Source organism: Protopterus annectens, chromosome 17.part0, assembly GCF_019279795.1.
Source record: "Protopterus annectens isolate FY-2018-M chromosome 17.part0, PAN1.0, whole genome shotgun sequence".
Taxonomy (NCBI): domain Eukaryota; kingdom Metazoa; phylum Chordata; order Ceratodontiformes; family Protopteridae; genus Protopterus; species Protopterus annectens.
In genome coordinates, this window is record NC_056751.1 from 415,791,560 (window position 1) to 415,816,439 (window position 24,880).

At 43.7% G+C, this 24,880-nt stretch overlaps 1 protein-coding gene across 2 annotated transcripts in view; it reads left to right on the forward strand.

Moving 5' to 3' along the window:
* The window catches only part of MED25 (mediator complex subunit 25), a 1,733,520-nt gene that overhangs the window by 238,398 nt on the left and 1,470,242 nt on the right, over nt 1–24,880 (forward strand). The window lies entirely within an intron of this gene.

Genomic DNA, 24,880 nt, shown 5'->3' on the forward strand with positions numbered 1-24,880 from the left:
TGTCAGTTTATGCCTTTCCCCCACTGCCTCTGCTCTCCAAGGTACTGAGGGTTGGGAGGGTGGCCTAATGGTTAAGGTGTTTGCCTTGGAAACGCAAGGTGCAGGGTTTGAGTCTCACAAGGGATAATTGGCTAGGCTTACAATGGCTCGCAAGGGCAGTTAGCCTAGTACTAACCTATGAACTTACTGAAGATCAAACAGGGCAAGCCAAGAATGATTTTAATTGCACCAGACTGGCCTCGCCAACACTGGTACCCACTCTTGCACAGTGTGTGAAGCTTGGCTCCATGGCACCTGCCTCAGACTCCTCCTCTGTTGTCTCAGCAGGAGAACCATATTCTGCACCCTCATCTGCAAACCCTGAACCTAGCAGCCTCGCTAATTACCTAATCTCTCCTTTACCATCCCTCAGTAAATCAGTGATGGATATCATTTTAGAAGCAAGGAGTCCTAGTACTAGAAAATCTTATGCTGCAAAATGGAAAAGATTTTGTGCCTCAAACCAATCTCAAGGAATGAATGCAGCAGTGCCCAATTTACCTCAGATTCTACAATACTTGACTGAGATGCTTCATAGGGGCTTGTCCTTTTCCTCCATCAAAATTCATGCCTCAGCCATTTCAAGTCATAGCACAGAGCCTCCCTTCTTCTCTCACCCCCCACTGCTCAAGCAGTTCCTCAGAGGGGCCAAAAATGTAAGGCCACCAAGGAGAGCTCCAACTCCAGCCTGGGATCTTAACTTTGTCTTGGAGAAACTCACTCTTCCTCCTTTTGAGCCAGCTGCTACTGCAGATTTAAAGTTTCTTTCCTGGAAACAGCTTTCCTTTTAGCAATCACTTTTGCACGAAGGGTATCTAAATTACAGGCCCTTATGGCAGTGGAACCTTTCATCATCTTTCATGCAGACAGGGTGTCCCTCAGAACCAATCCCTCCTTCATGCCCAAGGTAGTATCCAGTGTGGCTCTTAATCAGTCCATTTATTTGCCTACCTTCTTTCCTAACCCACAGAACAAAGGGGAATGGATACTGCACTGTTTAGATGTGCACAGACAGCTTAGATTCTACTTGGACAGGACTAAACCTCAAAGGAAGTCTGAACGACTGCTGGTAGCATTTGCTGCAGGGACAGAGGGGAAAGCTATTTCAAAACAAACCATTTCAAAATGGATAGGCTACTGCATTCATTTCTGCTGTAAGCACCATGGAAAACCTATCCCACAAGGCATCAGACCCCATTCAACCAGGGCTGCATCTGCCTCTACAACCTTTCTCAGGGGCATCCCTACTAGGGACATCCTAGAAGTTGCTACCTGGAGTTCTTACACACTTTCACCAAGCATCATCATTTGCCAATTTTCTCTAAATCCAGAGCTGGTTTTGCCATTGCAGTCTTGCAGAGCCTTATAGCTGGTCCTAATTCTTTTTAAATTCCTCCTCCCAACCTTGGCTTTGGGAATCTACCAAAATGTAATGACTGCAACAGTGAAACACGATGAACATAGTACAGTTGTGTACACTTACCATAAATGTAGATGTTCGAGTGTATTCACTGTTGCATTCCTGGTTACCGCCCCTCCAGCCCCCTTTCTTCTTTTTGCTATACCTCTACTCTCACTTACTATGCTCAAAAAGCTTTTCAGTGTATTTGCTTTTTTGTTGGAGGTATATCATTGTATTTATAGATTTAATTGCTTCCCATTAGGGGGGCACCTGACATCTGGGACAAGAAAAACTTTTGTAATGGCGTTGGCTGCATGTTTTATACCCCTGACGTCCTGATGTCATGGAAGAAGGGACAGCAACCGATGCAGGAGCCAATTAATCAGGCCGACTGAGGGCTACTGCAAGCAGATGACCGAAATGAAATGACTGCAACAGTGAATACACTCGCTAATATCTACATTTATGGTACGTGTACATAACTGTACTTTTGTGTTAGTCTTGAGTCAAGAATAACTCTTCAGGATGTGCAAAGTGTTTTCCTTTATTATAGTCAAACAAACCACAATTTAACAGTAGATATATATATATATATATATATGTTTTCTTATCAATTTCATGCATGCAGAACTTGGACGTAACATAACTTTTAACAAATCATAAAAAAAAAATTGTGCCCTTGTGCATAGAACTTTATGTGAACACTTGACAAAAATGCCTTTTTAAAACCTAGACCACCTGGCCTAACAATCTGTCTTTTGACCTTGTGTCCGTCCGTACCACTATCTTACAAACATTTTTGTAATGATTCATTTCCTGGCCTAAGAAGGCCAAAGCTTACAAAAGATTCTTGGCACATTGTTTTCATTCATCCCTCCATTACGTTCTGAACCCAGACTCCTTTTAAACATAGTAACGTCCCTTAACTCCTTCAGCACGTATTTTGCCTTCAACATTCTGTCAGTACACTATAATGTGATATAAGAAGAGAATGGAGTTGTAAGGCATTTCATGTGAAACTGTATTTTGTTTACTCATGCATGTATATTACATTTTCAACATAAACATATTATAAAGATTTTATTTGACTCATTTGTGAAGAAACTTCAAGTTAATATGCATTTTGTGAAGAATAATCATGAGAGATAGTATATATTTTTTCTGTAACAGATATCCCCCGTTTCACACTATCAGTGTCACACAACACACGGTTACATTTTGATTCTAACTTAATAAAATATGCTTTAGCATCATAGCATCCATCATCTACAGTGAGTGAGTTTTCATTGTCAGAGACTTCATAAATGGCATTTCACATGCAGGTGAGTTTAGATGTTTTGCAATTACAGCCATTAGAACAGAAAATATCAAAATAATTAAAAGAATAATATCAATTATTGTAATGATACCTGCTAATATACTTGTTTCCAGGTCATCAAATACCCTGCCCAGCCATCCAAAAAGTGTCCATTGTTTTGATGTGCTGTCCAGGTCCTTGGACTTCTGTTCCATGAAATTAGCCAGCTTTTCTTGATAGTCACTAATATAAGAACAGTGACTTTTTATGAACAGGGTGCTGGCGGAAATTGGGCTACTGTTGGCCAAAGGAGGAGAAGAGGGGGGAAGGCATGCCCAAGGCAGGTAAAGGCTAGGACTATGATAGTGTGGGTCAGAACTTTGAATGTTGGCAGTATGACTGGTATAGGGAGAGAGCTTGCTGATATGATGGACCGAAGGAAAGTTGGTATATTGTGTGTGCAAGAGTCCAGATGGAAGGGGAGCAAGGCTAGGTGTATTGGAGGCGTGTTCAAATTGTTTTATCATGGTGTGGATGGGAGGAGAAATGGCATAGGCATTAAACTGAAGGAACAGTATGCTAAGAGTGTTTTGGAGGTGAAAAGAGTGTCTGATAGAGTGATGTTTATAAAGCTGGAAATTGATGGTGTAATGATGAATGTTGTTAGTGCATGTGCCCCACAAGTTGAGTGTGCGATGGATGAGAGAGAAAAATTTTGGAGTGAGTTGGATGAAGTGGTGATGACTGTACCCAAGGGTGAGAGACTGGTGATTGGAGCAGATTTCAATGGGCATGTTGGCGAAGGGAACAGAGGATGAGGAAGTGATGGGTAGGTATGGTGTTAAGCAAAGGAATGCAGATTGTCAGATGGTAGTGGATTTTGCAAAAAGTATGGACATGGCTGTGATGAATACGTATTTTAACAAGAGGGAGGAGCATAGGGTGACATACAAGAGTGGAGGAAGATGCACACAGGTGGATTATATCTTATGTAGAAGGGCCAGTCTGAAGGAGATTGGAGACTGCAAAATGGTGGCAGGGGAAAGTGTAGTTAGGCAGCATAGGATGGTGGTTTGTAGGATGACATTGATGATCAAGAAGAGGAGGATGAGTGTGAGAGCAGCACCAAGGATCAAATGGTGGAAATTGAAAAAGGGTAATTGTAAGGTGATGTTCAGGGAAGAGTTAAGACAGGCACTGGGTGGCAGTGAAGAGTTACCAAGTAGCTGGGTAACTACAGCAGAGCTAGTAAGAGAGATGGCTAGAAAGGTGCTTGGTGTGATATCTGGAAAGAGGAAGGAGGACAAGGAGACCTGGTGGTGGAATGAAGAAGTACAGGAGAGTAAACGGAGAAAGCGGGTGGCAAAGAAGAAGTGGGATTGTCAGAGAGATGAAGAATGTAGACAAGAGTATAAGGAGATGAGGTGCATGGCAAAGAGAGAGGTGGCGAAGGCTAAGGCGTATGACGAGTTGTATAAAAGGTTGGACACTAAGGAGGGAGAAAAGGACCTGTACCGATTGGCTAGACAGAGGGACCGAGCTAGTAAAGATCTGCAGCAGGTAAGGGTGATAAAGGATAATGAAGGACACGTACTCACAAGCAAGGAGAGTGTGTTGAGCAGATGGAAAGAGTACTTTGAGGAGCTGATGAATGAAGAGAAGGAGAGGGAGAGAAGGTTGGATGATGTGCAGATAGTGAATCATGAAGTGTAGTGGATTAGCAAGGAGGAAGTAAGGCTAGCTTTGAAGAGGATGAAGAACAGAAAGGCTGTTGGTCCAGATGACATACCTGTGGAAGCATGGAGGTGCTTAGGTGAAATGGCAGTCGAGTTTTTAACTAGATTGTTTAATGAAATCTTGGAAAGTGAGAGGATGCCTGAGGAATGGAGAAAGTGTTCTGGTACCGATTTTTAAGAATAAGGGTGATGTGCAGAGCTGTAGTAACTACAGAGGGATTAAATTGATCAGTCACAGCATGAAGTTATGGGAAAGAGTAGTGGAAGCTAGGTTAAGAAGGGATGTGAGGATTAGTGATCAGCAGTATGGTTTCATGCCAGGAAAGAGCACTACAGATGTGATGTTTGCTCTTGAGAGTGTTGATGGAGAAGTACAGAGAAGGTCAGAAGGAGTTGCATTGTGTCTTTGTGGATTTAGAGAAAGTATATGACAGGGTGCCTAGAGAGGAGTTGTAGTATTGTATGAGGAAGTCTGGAGTGCCAGAGAAGTATGTAAGAGTGGTGCAGGATATGTATGAGGGTAGTGTGACAGTGATGAGGTCTGCGGTGGGAGTGATGGATTTGTTTAAGGTGGAGGTGGGATTACATCAAGGATCAGCTCTGAGCCCTTTCTTATTTGCAATGGTGATGGACAGGTTGACAGACGAGATCAGACAGGAGTCCCCGTGGACTATGATGTTTGCAGATGACATTGTGATGTGTAGTGAGAGTAGGGAACAGGTGGAGGAGACCCCGGAGAAGTGGAGATATGCTCTAGAGAGAAGAGGATTGAAAGTCAGCAGGACTAAGACAGAATATATGTGTGTGAATGAGAGGGAGGATAGAGGAATGGTGAGGATGCAGGGAGTAAAGGTGGGGAAGGTGGATGAGTTTAAATACTTGGGATCAACAGTTCAGAGTAATTGTGAGTGTGGAAGAGAGGGGAAGAAGAGAGTACAGGCAGGTTGGAGTGGGTGGAGAAGAGTGTCAGGAGTGATTTGTGACAGACGAGTACCAGTAAGAGTGAAAGGGAAGGTCTATAAGAGGGTAGTGAGACCAGCTATGTTATATTGGTCGGAGATAGTGGCATTGACAAAAAGGCAGGGGTCGGGGCTTGACATAGCAGAGTTGAAGATGTTAAGATTTGCACTGGGTGTGACTAGGATGGACAGGATTACGAATAAGTATATTAGAGAGTCAGCCCAGGTTGGAAGGTTTGGAGACAAAGCCAGAGGCGCAAGATTACGTTGGTTTGGACATGAGCTGCGGAGGGATGCAGAGTATGTTAGGAAAAAGATGCTAAGGATGAAGCTGCCAGGTAACAGGAAAAGAGGAAGGCCTAAGATGAGGTTTATGGATGTGGTGAGAGAGGGCATGCAGGTGTTTGGTGTGACAGAGGAAGATGGAGAGGACAGGAAGAAATGGAAACAGTTGATCTGCTGTGGCGACCCCTAACGAGAGCAGCCGAAAGAAAAAAAAAGTGACTTTTTATGAGGGCACATGACCCCTTTTAGTCGCAAGCATTATGTCAAGTGCCAACCGATTTTGTAACACCACAGTTTAAATTTCAGTCATTTTTTGATTTGCCATCTTGATGTGAAGTATGGTTAGCTACCTCCTGAAGAATTTGAGCAAGCATGGTAATTTCAGGTTTTGTCCTTTGCACTCCATACATAGGAACAAAGACTGAAAATACATGCTTTTCCCTGTGGATTACTCGCTTATTTCTCAGTCTGCATGCAGGAGAGTCTCCAAAATGCTGAATAGCAGGAGTAATATAGCCCACATAGCAACATCCCGACCAGTTTGTTGGCAACAAAGGGGTAGGCATGATCACTGCCCCCAGTCATTAGCTTTTTAAGTGTAGAGTCTAACAGACTTTCTTGTCTAGTGTTACATTTGCTGGTTACCACTGGTACAGCCTCATTTCTGGCATGGCATGTGTCTCCACGATTTGTGGTTGCAAGCTGACAACTTTTGAAAAAATAGTCACATTGCACCATGTTAGATTAGCGTCACTCAGATATTTCTCAAATTTTACCTGTGATGCAGGAATTGGAAGCATGGGAATCACTGCCCTAGAATGATGAGGTATATGTGAACATACCCAACAGTTTGTCACATTCAGGTTCACAGCATATTGTCGAAGAACCAACAGGAAACTATTTTCTCTTGAGCAGTTTACAAAAGGAAACAGCAAAAAAAGTAGAGCAGAAACACCTGTTGTCATCTTGGATTGCGGTTTGAGATTATTTTTTCCTTGCCCCTTCACTGGGGCAGAAGATTCATCCTTCGCACTTCCTTCACTGGCAACAGTGATTCGTCTGGGGCCCCCACGGCAGGTCTTACAGTGAGAGGAGTGAATCCAAGTTAGTAGTCCTGCACGGCGTACCGGAATCAGGTGGTGAGTAAGACCTGGAAAAGGGCCTTTCCACCTCTAGCTCAAACAGTTCTTTCTCTGGAAGGTTTTCAGAAAAACTCCATCACCTGGCTGCAGTTGGTGACAGGGCTGCTGAAGAGGTTAAGGAAGAGCTTCTCATAAAGTTCTATGATACTGCTGCAAAAATTGATAAGACTTACAATAAGTCAATGTAACATCATCCATTAGAGTTAATTCTTCATTTGATACAGAGGGAGCAGCTAGGAGGGCCATGGATCTCCCCATTAATATCTCATAAGGGCTCAATTTTCTGGTAGTATTTAATGTACTCCTCATACTCCTCAATGCTAAGGGAAGTGTCTGTGACCATTTAAGGTTTGTTTGACCACAAGTTTTCGACATTTTATTTTTAAGGGTCCTATTAACTCTCTCTGGTAATGCAGATGATTGTGGATGGTTGGGACAGTGAAGACCCAACGTAGGAAAAAAAATCTTGCATAGCTCACATAGATCAATATGTGTGTATGTACCTTTAAGAAGCTGTCCAAGGGGCTTACACAAGTGTATAAATACTGAGCACGTGCAAGTTAGACTGCCATTTTATAGCAGTTGAAATGTAAGCATGTATGTATGTAAGCTCTATCTATTAATTAGTTTGTTCATATTTAATGATGCTAGTAACCATCCTGATGTACTTCTATGTATTGAAGCATCTAAATGAAAACTTCAGCCTTCTTGTTATGTGGTAGACAAACGTGCGACATGGTCCCAGAAGTGGCATGTCTAAAAGGACATGATGCAAGAAGTGGCATGTCTAAAGGACAAGGAGTCAGAACCGGTATATCCAAGGGGCATGAAGTCAAAGGCGGCCTGGGTAAAACGACTTAAGGCACTTGCTAGGAGCTGGCGGAATATACAGGAGTGGATCATTCCTAAACGTGGAAACTTTGCAAAATGGGTCAGAAACAAATTTCATGCATTAAAACTTGCTCAGCACTATTTCTTTTCATAAAATATGCAATGAGGCATATAGAAAATTCAAAATGATATTCGTATAAACTAATATGTACAATATTCATAAAAATATTCAAATTACTATGGAAAATGTTTTAAATAAAGTCCGAATTGCATAAAACGAATAAAATAAAGGGAAACTATCACATTTTCGTATTAAGCAAAGATAGCGAAGTTATCAGAAGTGTATAAAGTGTTTGCATGTTTGTGCAGTGTTACAGTAAAGCTATTTTGCAAAATACAGCCGTTACAGAGCATGTTTCTGTAAGTACAGTATTTCAAAGAGTTTGTTGTGCATTGGAATATTGTTCCAAGCTCACAGAATTGTTTGTTCATACATAATTACAAGGGCCATATTTTCAGTGTGTTTGTGTATATTTTGTGGGCATGGCAAATGGATTTCGAAAACCCAGTGCACTTGTGTTTGACAATAATATTGCTGAGAACTGGAGAGTGTTTGAGCAAGAGTATGACGTTTTCATACAGGCTGCATTTTTTGATAAAGATGACCGTACAAAGGCATTTATTCTTAATTTAGCTGGGACAGAAGCCTTAGAAAGGGAACATTCATCTGTGTACGCACCTGCTGTCTATATCTAAGAGGGGGGGAACTGTCATATTGTTGTACAGGCTGAGTCGAGGGAGGACCAAGAGTGCTTAAAATGTAAATTTAGAGATGTGTAACCCCCAGACAAATGTTACAATGGAAAGGCACTTATTTTATACAAGGGATCAAAAGCCTGGTGAAACTTTTGCAGCATGTATAACTGACCTGGGAAGTGAAGCTAAAACGTGCAGGTTTTGGTGACTTAAGGGATGAGTTGATAAAGGACAGACTTCTGTGTGTTGTAAAAGATGATGCTGTGAGAACGATTTTTGCCTCATGACAGTGATTTAATTTTGAATAAGATCATTGAGATTTGTCAGATAAATGGGCTTGCAGAAAAGCACGCAGGTATGCTTGCAGGTGAGAACAACACTGGAGGGCATGGTGACTGAACTCATGTTGATAGCATGCAGTACATAGTTGAAAGAAACTGGCCCAAACACATGGCAGCAACTGCAGTCCCTGCAGCACTCACTGGTAAACCCCAGAACTTTCCAGCAAATTCCAGAGTTCGCACAGTCTCAATGAAGCATAAGAGTGAGTTAGCAAATTCAAAGCATGGGCCCCAACCTAGTTTCATTGCCAGCTGTCATAATTGTGGTGGTAGTCATGAATCTAAAAGGGAGAAATGTTTAGTTTTTGGTTAGTAATGCCACAAATGTAATAAATGGAATCATTTCAAAAGACTTTGCAAGTCAAAAGGCCCACGTTCTTTTATTAAAAGGGAACATTTTAAGAAATAAGTTGATCGATTAGAAAGCTCCATCCCTACTCTTTATGTGGATGGTGTGTCAGTGCTTCATGAAACAGTCAATGAAGTTAATTTAAGGGCAAAGAATTAAGTATTTTGTACTGTTCAGATAAATGGCAAACCCGTAGAGCTCAAAGTTGACACAGGTTCCAAGTGCAATGTTATGTCAGCAGAAACATTTGTGAGTGTGTGTCATGGTGAAAGGCTTGATTGGCAAGGTGTGTGAAGCTTGTTACTTATGAAGGTGAAGGAATTCAGACTGAAGGCTCAGTAGTGCTTTCATGTTACTCTGCAGGATTTATTTTATGTGGTCAAGAGGCATGTCCAGTCACTATTAGGACTCAGAGACCGTTTGAAAATGGGACTGCTTTCATTTAATAAGGAAGGCTATCATGTTTGAAAGACCACTACGCTAAATTTGCCCAGTACATTTTTTTTACATATGCTGATCTGTTCCAAAACAAACTAGGTAAACTTCCAGTTGTGTACTCCATGAAGTTAGACCCAGAGGTCAGTCCAGTTATCAGGCCAGCACACAAAATTCCAAATGCCATGCAGGACAGAGTTAAAGCTGAGTTAGATAAAATGGTATGACAAGGTGTGATTTGTCCAGTTGAAACTCCAACTGAATGGTGGTAGCTCATAAGAAAAGGTCAGATGACTTCAGAATATGCATCGACCCACAAGATTTGAACAAAGAGCTAAAAAGACATCATCATCCAATGCACACAGTCAAAGAAGTTGCATCCTTTATGCCAAATGCCACCATTTGTTCTGTTTTAGATGGAGAGAGTTCATTTTGGCAAATTCAGCTTGACAAGAAATCATCGTTGCTCACTGCGTTCAGTACTCCCTTTTGGCAGGTACAGATTTTTCAGAATCCCATTTGGGAGAAATTCTGCAAGTGAAGTCTTTCAGCGAGCAATGGAGCAAATTTTTCTGGGTATCCTTGTAGTATTATTGTAGACATACTGGTAGGCAGTCGTGATGAAGCAGAGCATGACGAAAACCTCAGAAAAGTTCTGGAAAGAGCACGTCAAGTGAATATTAAGTGCAATGCACAGAAATGCAAATTCAGGCTACAAGAAGTTACTTACGTTGGTCATTTATTCACTAGTACAGGCTTACGACCAGACCCTGCAAAACAACAGCCATTCTCGAGATGCCAGCACCAGACAATGTTCAAGCCCTGCAATGTTTTCTTGGCGTGGTCAACTACTTAGGCAGGTTCATTCCAGACTTGAGCCGAATTTCAGCACTGCGCAGAGAGCTGACACATAAAGATGTATCCTGGTCTTAAAGCAACACCAAAGAGCATTTGAAGTCCTGAAACAGAGAATTACTAGTCCACCAACACTCAGATACTATGATGTTCACAAGCCATTTACGCTTTCTTGTGATGCTTCAAAATTTGGTTTAGGTGCAGCCATTCTACAAGAGGATCAACCTGTTGCTTACACATCGAGAATTCTTACCCAAACTGAGATGCAGCATGCCCAGATCGAGAAATAGCTTTTGGCAAATGCGTTTGGATGTTCGAAGTTCCATGATTATGTTTATGGTAGACCTATCCAGATCGAAACAGACCACCAGCCATTAGTCACTATCTTGAGAAAGCCTATGCCTTCAGTCCAGCCCGACTACAGTGCATGATGCTGAGATTGCAAAAGTACAGTTTCAGTTTTGCCTACAAGAAAGGCAAACTTCTTTATCTTGCTGATACCTTATCCAGATCACCAAGAAATACCACAAAACAGCATGAGAATGAGAACCTTGATTTTGAAGTCATGGAAATGAGAAAGTTTTCTTCCACATGTCTTGATGAACTGGGAGATTGCACAGCCCACAGATCCAATTTTACAAATGCTCAACCACTTTATCAATCAAGGATGGCCGTCAAAGCAATCTAGTTTACCTCAAGAAGTGCAACCTTGTTTTTCCATACAGAGATGAGATTTTGACTGACAATGGTATCATTATGAAAGGTCCAAAAGTAATTGCTCCAAAGGCATTGCAACCAGAATACATTACTATCTTGTATTGTAGTCACCCAGATACAAAATCTACCAAAAGAAGGGAGAAAGAACTAGTATTTTGGCCCTCTATGTCACAAGACATTGAGAGAGCACTTTTATCGTGTTTAATGTGTAATAGTACAAACCACATCAACAGAAGGAACCACTTCAGCTTAACCAGATTCCGGAACTACCTTGGTCATCAGTAGCCACGGACATTTTTGAGTGGAATGGTCAACATTGTTTGGTGTTAGTAGACTGTTACTCCTTTTGGTTCTAGATTGACCTACTTCCCAACCTGGCATCTAGTACTGTCATTACTAAGATGAAACGTCATTTTGCAGTCCATGGTAGTCCACACAAAGTTATTTCTGACAATGGCACTCAGTTTACAAGCTAACAGTTCAAAAGACTTGTTGAAGAATGGGACTTTACTCATCTCACAAGTAGTCCAGAGTACCCGCAGTCAAATGGTTTGGCAGAACGTGCAGTTCAAAGTGTTAAACAGTTGCTAGAGAAGTCAAAACAAGATAATAGAGATTTTTTCCTGAATCTCTTGAATCTCAGAAATGTTCCTTGTTAAACATCTTGGTTCACCTCTCAGAGACTCCTGTTGAGACAAACCAGAACCACATTACCAATCAGTAGTAAATTGTTGGCTTCATGTGTCAAGAACAACAGATCAGTGAAAGCCAATCTGTTGAAGAAACACCTAACACTGAAGTCCTACTCCGATAAAACCAGCAAACCTCTCGATCCATTCCAAGAAGAAGTGCTAAGGATGCAAATGTCCAAAGGTTATGATCTGATTGGTGTCGTGAAGAATTTTGGTCGAGAGCCGAGTTCATACATTGTGGAATCACAAGGAGCAGTCTTTAGGCAGAATCGGAAGCATTTGAGACCGGTGTCTGAGCCTATACTACAGCACATAGCCTATATAAAGACACTGTATCTCAGAGTGAGTTATCCGGTGTTCCAGTTCTAGAGGAAGTTCCAGAGGACATTCCCGCTCCTATGACAAATTCAGAAGTTCTGATATGACTTGTACACTGCAGACTGTCCCTGCTGCTAAATTCCAGACTATGTTGTGAGATATTGTTGCATCTGTCAACCCTGTGACAGATACAAAGCTACTTGGACATGAACATTGTGATGTTCTTCGGGTTTCACTGTTGCAGTCATCACACTTGGGTTATCCTACCAGGGGTAGTCTTCTGTTGGCCCGAATACCAGAGGCTTAGTATTTCTGCGTCGGTTGCTGTCGCTGCACGACTGACTTCAGGTAGTCAGCAGTATAAAATCAGGCAGCCGACACCATTACATCAGTCTTTCTTGCTGTGGAGCCTGAAGCAGAAGCAGTTTGCATGAGTGCTGGTCTGCCGCTACCTAAGTTTTCGTTTCCAAATCGAAGTTGAAGTCTTCTAAAGCTAAGTAACCCCGTTGTGGATCCTTTTTTCTTGCTCTAACCGATGTCAGAAAAAGTTAACAATGGTCTCGCCAGTAGAAAGCAAATACCACACCGATATTTCCATTCTTACTGCGCCATCTGTTTAGGCCGAGACCACGACGTCCCTCATTGTCGGTTTTGTGCTTTGTTCAGCGCCAGAACTATACATCGTCGGGCCCTTATTGTAGCTAAATATTTTCGCTCTCGATCTCCGTATTCCGAAATGGCTTTGGTAAGCCAGCTGACTACCGTTCTTCCAAAAAAAAAAAGTAAAGATAAAGACACAGACCACACAGGTCCAAAATTGCCGACGACGCTTCTGTTAAGCTAGTCTCCAGTTTGCCAGTCCTCAGTGAGGCACTTTCGCAGCCCCCTGATGCCTACTTCTGTGGATTCGAAGGCCACTACCGAGACCCTTTCGTTGTCTGGTATGCTACGAGACTTCTTTGACTAAGGATCCTGCGGATGTCTCTACCTTCGATGGGTCCAGAGCTGCTGAGCAGGCACTGGCTTCCAAGGACGTTCTTCATACTACCGATACTCGACACAAACCGACGACTTTCGCATCTTCAGTTCTTTCTACATCTACTGAGTTTCTAAGGCCCAAGGTACGAACTACCCCTAAAAAAATCACAACCCAAGCTCAAGCACCTGCTTCCATGCCTCAATCTCAAATGCTTAAACTGGCGGAAGACCTTATCTTGCTTATTAGGGGAAGCCAGCCTACCTCCTCCAAAAGAAAGAGACTTGTCCCCAGCAGTTTTATCTGACCAGGATTCCGATGACTCTGAGGTTTCTGAATATGAAGGCAACCCTTGTCTGCTTATGAGGATTCAGATGCAGAGGAATTCATTCCTTCTGATTCTTCTCCAGAGGATTTTTCATTTGGTGAAACCCTACATACTTTAAGGGAGCATTTCCAATGGGAGTGTCAGGACTATCCTCAGTCCAAAAAGAGACTCGGGGAATTCTTAGATTTACCAGAGCACAGACCTTTAGCCATTCCTCTTGTCCTGGATGTTGTGAATGATGTTTTTATGGAATCCAGTTTAACTCCTGACACACTTCCTCCTGCTCCCAGGAAGGCCTGACAAGTATTACAGAGTCCCTGACTCTCACAAATTTCTTTTCAAGAATCCTACTGCTGACCCAGAGGTCATCTCCCAAGGACCTAAAGGGATAAAAGCAACCACAGCTAAGAGTCCCACCCCCTCGGACAGGGATTCCCGAGCTTTAGACAGATGATGTAAAAAAGTATACACCTCTGCAACTCTTGCCATTAGAACACTAAATTGTCAGCTCCAAATGCTGAAATACCAGCAACATATTATGGAACTCCTTAAACTAAAAAATATCTACCTTTCTGGCTTGTGCAGAAAAAGAATTACATGAGCTTATGCATTCTGCAAGCCAAGTTACTAGACACACCTTGCAATGTGGCTTTGATGCCCTAGAAGCATCCTGCAAGGCAGCAGTCACAGATTTTGTATGTAGAAGACATGCTTGACTTAAGGAACAGACCTTGCCAGACCATGTCAAATCAAAACTATTGGACGCACCATTGAACAAAGGTAATTTGTTTGGTACCAAGGCAGAAGAGGTCTTAAAAAAGATGGAAGAAAAAGCGAAATCTATGCAGACAGTTAGATTTCTTGCAGGTCCAGTCTCCGGGGTTCAGTAGGCATTGCCTCTACAAGCACTGGTCCTTTCCGGCCCCCTCAAGACCAGCTTAGACAAGACCTAGGGAAGCAGACCCCCCCCCCCAGACAGCAGTCCCAGGGAATGCAGAGATCGAAGCAGTGGAGTTCCTCCGCTTCAAAAACAAGGAGTGCTAAGCCCACCCCCTTATGGAAAGAACTCACAATGACTTTATACATCCACCCCTTACCTCTGACCACCTGCTTGTGCCCCTAGGAGAAAAACTCTCCTCCTATGCCAAAAACTAGGCCTCTATCACCAATGACCGATGGGTACACACCATAGTGTCCCAGGGATACAGATTTTATTTCCACATTCTACCTACCCCAAAAGGGTTCCCAGATCTTCCTCCAAACCAGTGGGCAGAGGCACAAAACAAAGTCCATTCCCTGCGCTCCATGAGGGCAATACAGCCTGTGCCTGCAGACCAGATAGCCCAAGGTTTCTATTCCAGGCTTTTCCTGGTACCCAGAAAAGTCAGCACCTGGCGCCCAATCCTCGATCTATCAATTCTAAACACCTTCCTGGTGATACCAAAATTCAAAATGCTCACCCTCCAGCAGCTTCTTCCTATGCTATCCAGGGATGCTTGATTAGCCACCCTAGACCTAAAAGAGGCCTATCTACACATCCCAATCAGGGATTCCTGCAGGAAATATCTACGTTTCAGAGCATGATCTATGCACTTTCAGTTCTCTGCGCTTCCCTTTGGCTTACTCACTGCTCCTAGAGTTTTTACAAAATGCCTGGCTCTAGTCAGTGCTGTTTGCAGACAAAGGAATATTCAAATTTACCCCTACTTGGACGACTGCCTGATTCAGGCAGACAGGAAAAGCTGTTACAGCACCTGACCTTTGTAAAGCACCTACTGACCTCCCTGGGGTACACCGTAAACGAAAAGAAATCCAAACTAGTACCCACTCAAAAAATTGTATTCCTGGGAGCAAGCCTGGACGCAGCATCCCAGATGGGATTCCTTACTCCAGAAAAACAAGCCTGACAGGCTACTTCTCTCATCTAGCCACCAGAACCCAGTTATCCACAACAAAAATCCTGCAAGCTCTAGGGTTCATGGCATCCTGCATTCTACTCATTCCATATGCTAGACTGCATATGAGGGAACTTCAATGGTACCTAAACAGCCTTTGGTGTCAACACTCTTAGGATCTGGAAACTATCAAACCTGTGATACCCTGTCTAAGGAAAGTTTTTTTTTTGGTGGGCAGCAGCATGCAACCACAACAAGGGTCTTCCCTTCTCACAACCCCATACTGCCCAGACCCTAACAACAGATGCATCAGAATATGCTTGGGGTGCACACTTGGACGGCAAATACATTTGGGACTCTTGGAGCCCAAATCAAATACATCTGCACATCAACCAATAAGAGATGCTAGCTGTTCAGCACACTTTGACAGCTTTCAGACCCCCTACTCTCCCCGGGGCCTCTACTGATCAAAACAGACAACACCATAGTGATGTGGTACATCAACAAGCAGGGAGGAACTCACTCTTATCCCCTCTGCAGGCTCGCCATGACCCTTTGGCAGACGACTTCAGCCATGCAAATTCACCTGCAAGCACAATTCCTGCCAGGCTCCCAAAATTCTCTGGCAGACAACTTAAGCTGAAACCTCCTAGACTCACACGAGTGTTGGCTAGACCACAGCACCTTCAACCTTGTAACCCAGAAATGGAGCACCCCGAAGGTGGACCTCTTTGCCTCCCACAGAAGTCACCAGCTCAGCAAATTCTGCACCAGGGAACCTCGCAGCAAGGCCTGGAAAGTGGATGCCCTAACTATCCAATGGATAAACCTCTTGATATGTGCATTTCCCCCTCTATCTCTACCTTCAAGGGTACTACTCAAAATAAGGGAGGAAAAACCAAGAGCAGTCTTGATTGCCCCAGACTGGCCATGCCAGCACTGGTACCCACTGCTGCGCAGTCTGTCACCCCTGACACCATGGCACCTACCCCAGATCCCAACTCTCCTGACCCAGTAGAACAGAGAATTCATGCATCCACATTTGCAGACCCTGAACCTCGCAGCCTGGCTTATTTCCTGACCTCTCCTCCAGTTGCCAGTCTAAGCAAGCAAGTCCTGGATGTTATACGTGAGGCCAGACACCCCAGCACTAGAAAATCCTATGCTGACAAGTGGAAAAGGTATTGCACCTGGATCCAGGCTAAAGGAGCTGAAACAGCACAGCCCTCCCTACCTCTTATCCTGGATTATCTAGCAAACCTACTACACAGCGGCCTATCCTTCTCATCTATTAAAATTCATGCCTCTGCCACATCTGCTCATTATAGCACAGTACAACTTCTCTATTCTCACCCTCTCATCAAACAGTTCCTAAGAGGGGTTAACAATTTAAGGCCACATAGAAGAGCTCCTACCCCAGCTTAGGACCCTACCTTTGTGTTGGAAAAGCTCACACTTACCCCATTTGATCCTGCAGCTTCAGCAGAGTTAAAATTCCTCTCTTGGAAAACAGCCTTGCTTCTGGCCATCACTTCAGCTAGAAGAGTTTCAGAGCTACAGGCACTCATGGCAGTAGAGCCTTTTAGCATTTTTCATGCTGACAGGGTCTCCCTCAGGACTAGCCCAACTTTCATACTTAAAGTGGTGCCCAGTGTGGCTCTCAACCAATCTATTTATTTGCCCACCTTTTTCCCTAACCCACAAAACAAGGGGGGATGGATTCTGCATTCTCTAGATGTGCATAGACAGCTCAGATTCTACCTGGATAGGACTAAATCTTTTAGGAAAATTGACCAATTGTTAGTCAGCTTTGCAGCAGGGGGCAGAGGGCAAGGCCATACCCAAACAAATAATCTCCAAATGGATAGAACACTGTATTCAGTTCTGCTACAAATACCACAAGAAACCGCCCCCTAAGGGGGTCAGGACACATTCCACCAGGGCAACCTCCACCTCTGCAGCTTTTCTCGGAGGGGTCCTTACCAGGGGATATCATGGAGGCTGCAACATGGAGTTCTGTTCATACCTTCACCAAGCATTACCACCTGCCTATCCTCTCCAAATCCAGGGCAGGCTTTGCAACCGCAGTCTTGTAGGGCATCCTAGCCAGCCCCCAGTCTTCTTGACTGCCTCCACCCTTTTCTTCAGCTTTGGGAATCAGCCTGTGTGTGATGACTGCAACAGTGAAACACAAAGAACATAGTACAGTTGTGTACATCTAGATGTTTGAGTGTATTCAGTGTTAGAGTCCTGGTTTCCTACCCTCCATCCCCCTTGTCTCTCTCTATCGCTCTTCCTCTCTCCTTGCAGGGGTGGTGGGCGGCTGCGGTGGTGCAGCGGTTAGCATTGCCACCTCACAGCAAGAGGTTCTCCGGTTCGATCCTAGGCTGGGGTGCTTTCTGTGCGGAGTCTGCATGTCTTCCCTGTGGTCAACTGGGTTTCCTCCAGGTTCTCCGGTTTCCTCCCACATCCCAAAGACAATGCTGTAAGTGGATTGGACACACTAAATGGGCCTTAGGTGTGAGTGTGTGCATGTGTGTGCCTTCTGTGGAAGGTTGGGCACCGGGCTGGCAACTCGACACCGTAAAACTCCACTGCCAGTCATGAGCGGACAGTGATCTGCTGTGACGACCCCTAACCGGGAAAAAAACAAAAGAAGAAGACTTTCTACTGGTGGTCTACCACTATAACCTAGCTCCCTATTTGGGGGCTCCTGACATGTGGGGCAAGAAAAACTGATGTAATGGTGTCGGCTGCCTGATTTTATACCACTGATGACCTGAAGTTAGTCCTGGAGCGACAGCAACTGACGCAGAAATACTAAGCCTCTGGTATTCGGGCCGACTGAGGGCTACCCCCTGGCAGGATAACCCAAGTACGATGACTTAGAAAATAAAAAACACTCCAACTGTAGCCAAAGACCAGACTCTCCAATTGAAAATAAAATTGCACTTAATCTGCTTTACTGTATTTGCGTTTCTTCCTACTTTATTACCTTATTTTGCTTTTGCCTCTTAAAAGTACTCAGTTGAATATTTTGCTGCATTTATTACTGCTTGTTACTAGCCTGATTAAATTGTATCTGTTTTTCTAAGGCTTTTGATTTAAGCACTTGGGCTTCAAGCCAGTTGTTTTACATTAAGAAGGTTTGTGGTCTGCACTGTTGTGGCAGGACAGGTAGCGTACATCCTTCTAAGTTGGGAATTGCTGATTGAAGGCTCAGTGTCTGTTATTCTAAAAGTGTTTTAGTTCTGGGTTAAGCACCTGGGCTTCAGGCCAGTTATTTTACATTAAAAAGGTTTGTGGTCTGCACTCTTGTGGGAGGAGAGGCTAGATTCTGCCCTTCTGAGCTGGGAATTTCTGGTTAAAGGCTTATTGTGCATGCTTATTTGAACTGTTTCTTTCTGAAATCAGTACGCCTTGTTAGCATAGACTAGATTCAGGCCTGCTGGATCTAGCTTTGTTTGTATAACTTGTGCACTGATCCAGGCCATCTTTTTTGGAGGTTTCTCTGCACCCTAGTGGCAGGAGTGTGCAGTTAGACCTTGTCTGATTGAAGACTGCTGGAACAGGGCTCAGTTTTGAGCTTTCTAACTGGTTAATTGGGTAAAGTGTTTTGATTGTATCTGCTCTATTTTCTGGAAAACAAAAAAAAAAAAATACTTGTTTCCCACCTTTCTGAACTAGTATAGTCCAGTTTCAGGTTATTGATGAATCCAGGGCTGTGTTACAAGTTTCTGTGTTGCCCATACCTTACTTGGATAGAAGGAAGTTTCTCTGTTCACCTGTGAGAGAGGGAAGCTTTGAGCAGCCTATCTGTCCCTGGAGGAGTGGTTTCAGGCCAGAAGTTAGTTTAATCGCCATTTTGGGCTAATTTCTATCTCTCTCACTTCCCTGCTATAAAAACCGCATTTGCATGTTTTTTGCGCTTGTATTCTGCTCAGCAGGTGCCTTCCAGGTCTCCTGCAGAGTCTACAGCAGCAGAGAGACAAAAGAGAGACTTTGGAGTGATTAAGTATCATTTTTATGCTTTTTTTGCTATCTTAAAGTAATTTCAACTGAAACGCCGATTTTTTTTTTTTTTTTTTTTTTAAGCTTTCCTATGATTTAAAAGTTTGTCATTGCTACATATTGTACTTATTTGCTGCCTGCACTTGAATTAAGTCGATGTTCATCGTGTTACACTGCTGCAGTCATTACACTTGGGTTATCCTGCCGTTAGGCGGTTCCCCAGTCGGCCTGAGTTCCAAAGTCTTGGTCCGGCGTCGGTTACTGTCACCTCCTCCCTGATGTCAGTGTGACAGGGGTATACAAGATGCAGCTGATGCCATTTTCTTCTGTCTTTCTTGCCGCGCGGTGCCCGAAGCAAAAGCAGTTTGCAAGTGCCGGTCGGCTGTCTCCTGAGATTTTCATTCCGAATCCAGAACCGAAGTCTTATACAAAGCTAAGTTCCCCGTTGGGGAAACTTTTTCTTGACTCAGACCGATGTCAGTAAAGGTTAATAACTGTATTTCTTGTGGGAAGCAAATACCTCATAAGGATGTCCATTCCTATTGTATCCCATGCCTAGGACCAGACCACAACGTCACTGGTTGTCGGTTTTGTGCTAGGTTTAACAAGCGCACTATTAAACGTCGGTTTGATTTTGCCCGACATTATTTTGGTAGAAAATTCAATTATACCATGCCGTCGGAACTTCTGATGACCGGAATACACAAAAAGCGCAAAGACAAGGATAGGCATTCAAGGCCCAACACTGACGACGAAGCCCCTTCTAGGCCAGTCGCCGGTTCTCCGGTTTTCAGCGAGGCGCCTTCGCAGCCCCTGACGACTGCTTCTGTAGAACCACAGGCCGCCTCTGACTCCAACGTGGAGATGGCTGGGCCTTCGGACGCACAAGTTATTCAGCCTTCCGAGACTAACCTTTCAGAGGGATCCGGAGTACCTGAGCAACCCACAGCTTCAGGGGGTGTCTTCAGACCTACTCAGTTAAGCATTAAACCCTCAGCTAAGTCTAAGCCTCCTTTAAAATCAAAGAAACAAATGCAGCATTCTCCAGGACAGGCCTCCATGTCTAAGAAACAAATGCTCAAAATGGCCGAAGACCTAATCACTCTGATCAGGGGGTTCCATCCCCCTCCTGATAAAAGGCCTAGACATGATGCAGACTATGACTCATCCGACCAGGTGTCCATCTCTTCTGAGTCATCCTCAGACCTAGGATAGTCTTTACCCCCTTATGAGGATTCTGATGCTGAGGAATCAATTCCATCAACCTCACAGCCTGAGGACTACTCCTTTGGGGAAACCCTACATACCATGAGGGAGCATTTCCACTGGAAAGGCCAGGATTACTCAGAATCCAAGAAAAGGCTCAGTGACTTCCTTTTATTACTTCAACACAGACCCCTTGCTATTCCGCCAGTGTTGGATATTGTGGATGATGTGTATACTGAATCCAGCTTAAATCCTGATTCCTTACCTCCAGCCCCTGTTAAACCTGACAGACTAGAGTCCCTGACTCACACAAATTTCTGTATAAAAGCCCTGTAGCTGACCCTGAAACTATTTCTCAGGGACCCAAAGGAGTTAAGGCCTCATCAGCCAAGAATCCAGTTCCCTCTGACAGAGATTCCAGAGCATTAGACAGATGGGGAAAGAAAGTATATGTGTCTGCAACTTTAGCAATGTGAGCTTTAAATTGCCAGTTTCACATGCTAAAATATCAGCAGTTTTTACTGTCTCAGTTAAAACAAAAAATGCTTCTAGAATCAGATCCTCTTAATTTTAAAGAAATGCAGGATATATTACATGCAGCTGAACAAGTGAGAAAGCATACTTTGCAATGTGGTTTTGATTCTCTAGAGGCCTCCTGCAGAGCAGCAGTTACAGGCTCTGTCATTAGAAGACATGCTTTGTTAAAAGAACATACGTTACCAGATCATGTTAAAGCAAAATTATTGGATGCACCTTTGCAGCAGAATGTGTTATTTGGAGTTAAGGCAGAAGAGGTATTAAAGAAAATGGAGGATAAGGCAAACTCTATGCAAACAGTGAAGGATTTCTTACAGGTTCAGCCTTCTAGATTTAGCAGAAACTGGCCAACAAAGAATTGGTCCTTTCCAATCACAGACAGACCTCAAAGGGGAAGATACAGACATCCAAGAGGTAGAGGTCAAACACAAGGTCCTTACAGACCTCGGCAATGGGTTGCATCAGGCCAGAAAGAAGGGGAAGACGGGCCTCAACCATATAAAAATCAGCTCCAATGACTTCCCACTACAGCTGCCAAACAAATCTCTTTTGGCAGCCCCCTTGGGAGGAAAACTGGCACTCTTCTACCACAATTGGCAAATGATCACCGAAGACAAATGGGTTCTCAACATTGTATTTTAAGGTTACAGGTTCCACTTTCACACTCTGCCAAGGTTAAAAGGAATGCCAAATCTGCCACCAAATCAATGGGCAGAGGCTCAAAAACAAATTACAGCACTCATGGATATGAGAGCTATTCAAAAGGTACCATCACAGGAGCAAGGACAAGGATTTTACTCAAGACTCTTTCTGGTACCCAGAAAGGACAAAGCCTGGAGGCCCATTCTGGATCTTTCATCTCTAAACACTTACCTGGATGTTCCAAAATTCAAAATGTTGACACTACAGCAGCTTCTTCCCATGTTGGGCAAGAAAGCTTGGCTCGTGAATTTGGACCTCAAGGAGGCATACCTGCATGTCCCTATCAGACAAAACTGCAGAAGATGCCTCAGATTCATAACTGGTTCAATGCACTACCAATTCTCTGCACTGCCCTTTGGCTTATCAACTGCGCCCAGGGTCTTCACAAATTGCCTGGCACCAGTAATTGCATTTTGCAGACAGAAAGGAATTCAAATTTATCTGCACCCGGACTGCCTGATTCAAGCAGAGAGCAAGGACATTCTTCTAAAGCATCTGGCATGTGTAAAAAAGTTAAGTTGCCTGGGGTACACAGTAAACGAAAAGAAATCAAAACTAGTGCCCTCACAAGAGATTATATTCCTGGGTGCCAGCTTGAACACAATGGCCCAGATGGCTTATCTCATGTAAGACTGCCAAGGTTAAAAGGAATGCCAAATCTGCCACCAAATCAATGGGCAGAGGCTCAAAAACAAATTACAGCACTCATGGATATGAGAGCTATTCAAAAGGTACCATCACAGGAGCAAGGACAAGGATTTTACTCAAGACTCTTTCTGGTACCCAGAAAGGACAAAGCAAGGACAACTGACTCAATACTTTCAATTGATGGCAACAAAGACCCAACTCCCTGCAAGAAAAATTCTGCAGGCCTTGGGTTACATGGCATCCTGCATACTACTAATTCCATATGCCAGACTTTGGGATTCTACCCAAGTGTAATGACTGCAGCAGTGTAACACGATGAACATAGTACAGTTTTGTACCTACCATAAATGTAGATGTTTGAGTGTATACACTGCTGCAGTCCAGGTTACCCTCCCTCCTTCCTCTCTTACTGGCTGGTATGTACCTATGTCTTCTACACTTTACTACCTAAGGGGAGTATTTGCTGGTAGCTGTAAGTGGTTGTTTGCTTTTCTTATGTATGTTTTATTAGCAATTGGAATTTCCTACCTATTTAGAGGCACCTGACATCTGGGGCAAGAAAAACTGAAGAAAATGGTGTTGACTGCATCTTATATACTGCTGTCGCACTGATGTCAGGGAGGAGGCGACAGCAACCGAAGCTGGACCTAGACTTTGGAACTCAGGCCGACTGGGGAACCGCCTGACGGCAGGATAACCCAAGTGTAATGACTGCAGCAGTGTATACACTCAAACATCTGCATTTATGGTAGGTACAAAACTGTACATTTTTGTGTTAAATAATTTGTTTAACTGTTGTAGGCTACGCACTAAAGTGTGATGGCCTTTTCTGTGCTTTTAAAGTGTTTTGATTGTATCTGCTCTATTTTCTGAAAAAAAAAATACTTATTTCCTGCCTTCTGAGCTAGTATAGTCCAGTTTTCATGTTATTGCTGAATCCAGGCTGTGTTACAAGTTTCTGTGTTGCCCATACCTTACTTGGATAGAAGGAAGTTTTTCTGTCACCTGTGAGAGAGGGGAGCTTTGAGCAGCGTATCTGTCCCTGGAGGAGTGGTTTCAGCCCAGAAGTTAGTAGCTTATTGGCCATTTTTGGCTAATTTCTATCTCTTTCACTTCCCTGCTGTAAAAACTGCATTTGCGTGGTTTTGCGCACCTGTCAGTGCCGGTTAGTTAGGGTTAAACTATTCCCGGCTCCTTGAAGTCTACTGTTCAATTTTGCCCTTGTAACTAGACAAACCTTCAAATTTAGCACTCAAACCATTCATTTCACAGCCAAGCACTTGCTAAAAACTCATAGCAAGCACTATTTAACCCTAGCACTAGACCCCCCCTATACTGTCCAGAAGGACAAGGCTCTCTATTCGTCCCCACCAGCCAATCAGAAAAACAGCTTACTCTACCTATTCAGGCATGTCCAAACGGCAGTTTCCAGTATACTCTCCAGTCCATCTGGTGAATCTGGGTACTTTGAGGCAATGTTACAACTGCCTCATGTACACAGACAACCTTCTCCTCCTACCACCTAATGCTAATATTTGCGATAGATGCAATTATACAGCCAAACTGGAGGCAAAGCTCTCTCAACCCAAGACTGGAACTGACAGTCAAGAGGAGAAGGGTAATACTTGCAACACACCATCAGTCTCACATAGACCTAATAAACCATCACCGGCAAATAACACACATATACAAGAAAACGTACTCAGAGGCTCTAAATAAAAATCTACAAAAGCAACAGAGACCTCCAAAGCAGACATCCAAGCAACCTCCACACCCCATCACCAACCATGAAACGCATACTTTACATAATCAGTGTGCCATGCAATCACAGCCCTTACCTAACACGCTAGTAATAGGTGACTCTATAGTCAGGCACACTGATGTCCCACTAACCAGGCTGGACAAGGAGAAAGGTTACAGTTAGCTGCCTGTCGGGTGCCAAGAACCGCCACATAACACAAGCACTCGGGTCACTCCAGAACAAGTACAAATATGACTCATTGTCCATGTTGGTGTGAATGACCTGAGATGTACCTCCCTAGACTACATGAAAAGAGACATGGAAGAGCTCTCTGAAAATGTAGTCCAGGCTGGTATGACCCTGACCCTGAGTAGCATCCTGCCCTCACCAAGAATGATGCCACAGTATAAAGAAAAAATTATCAGTTTCAACAATTGAGTAAGTTTCTGGTGTCATTCAAAGGGGATCCAGTATCTGTCCGCCTGGGATGACATGCTCGACAAGCCAAGTTGCTTTGCAAAAGGTGGCTTGCACCTGCCACCTTTAGGCTTTCTAATACTGGCCAAGGCTCTTGCCGCCCCCATAGTGCCTTTTTTAGGCAAGGCTCAAAAGACAAACCCACCACCGTAAATAGCACAAGTAACCAAAAACTGAGGGTAATGCTACTCAGTGCTAGAAGTCT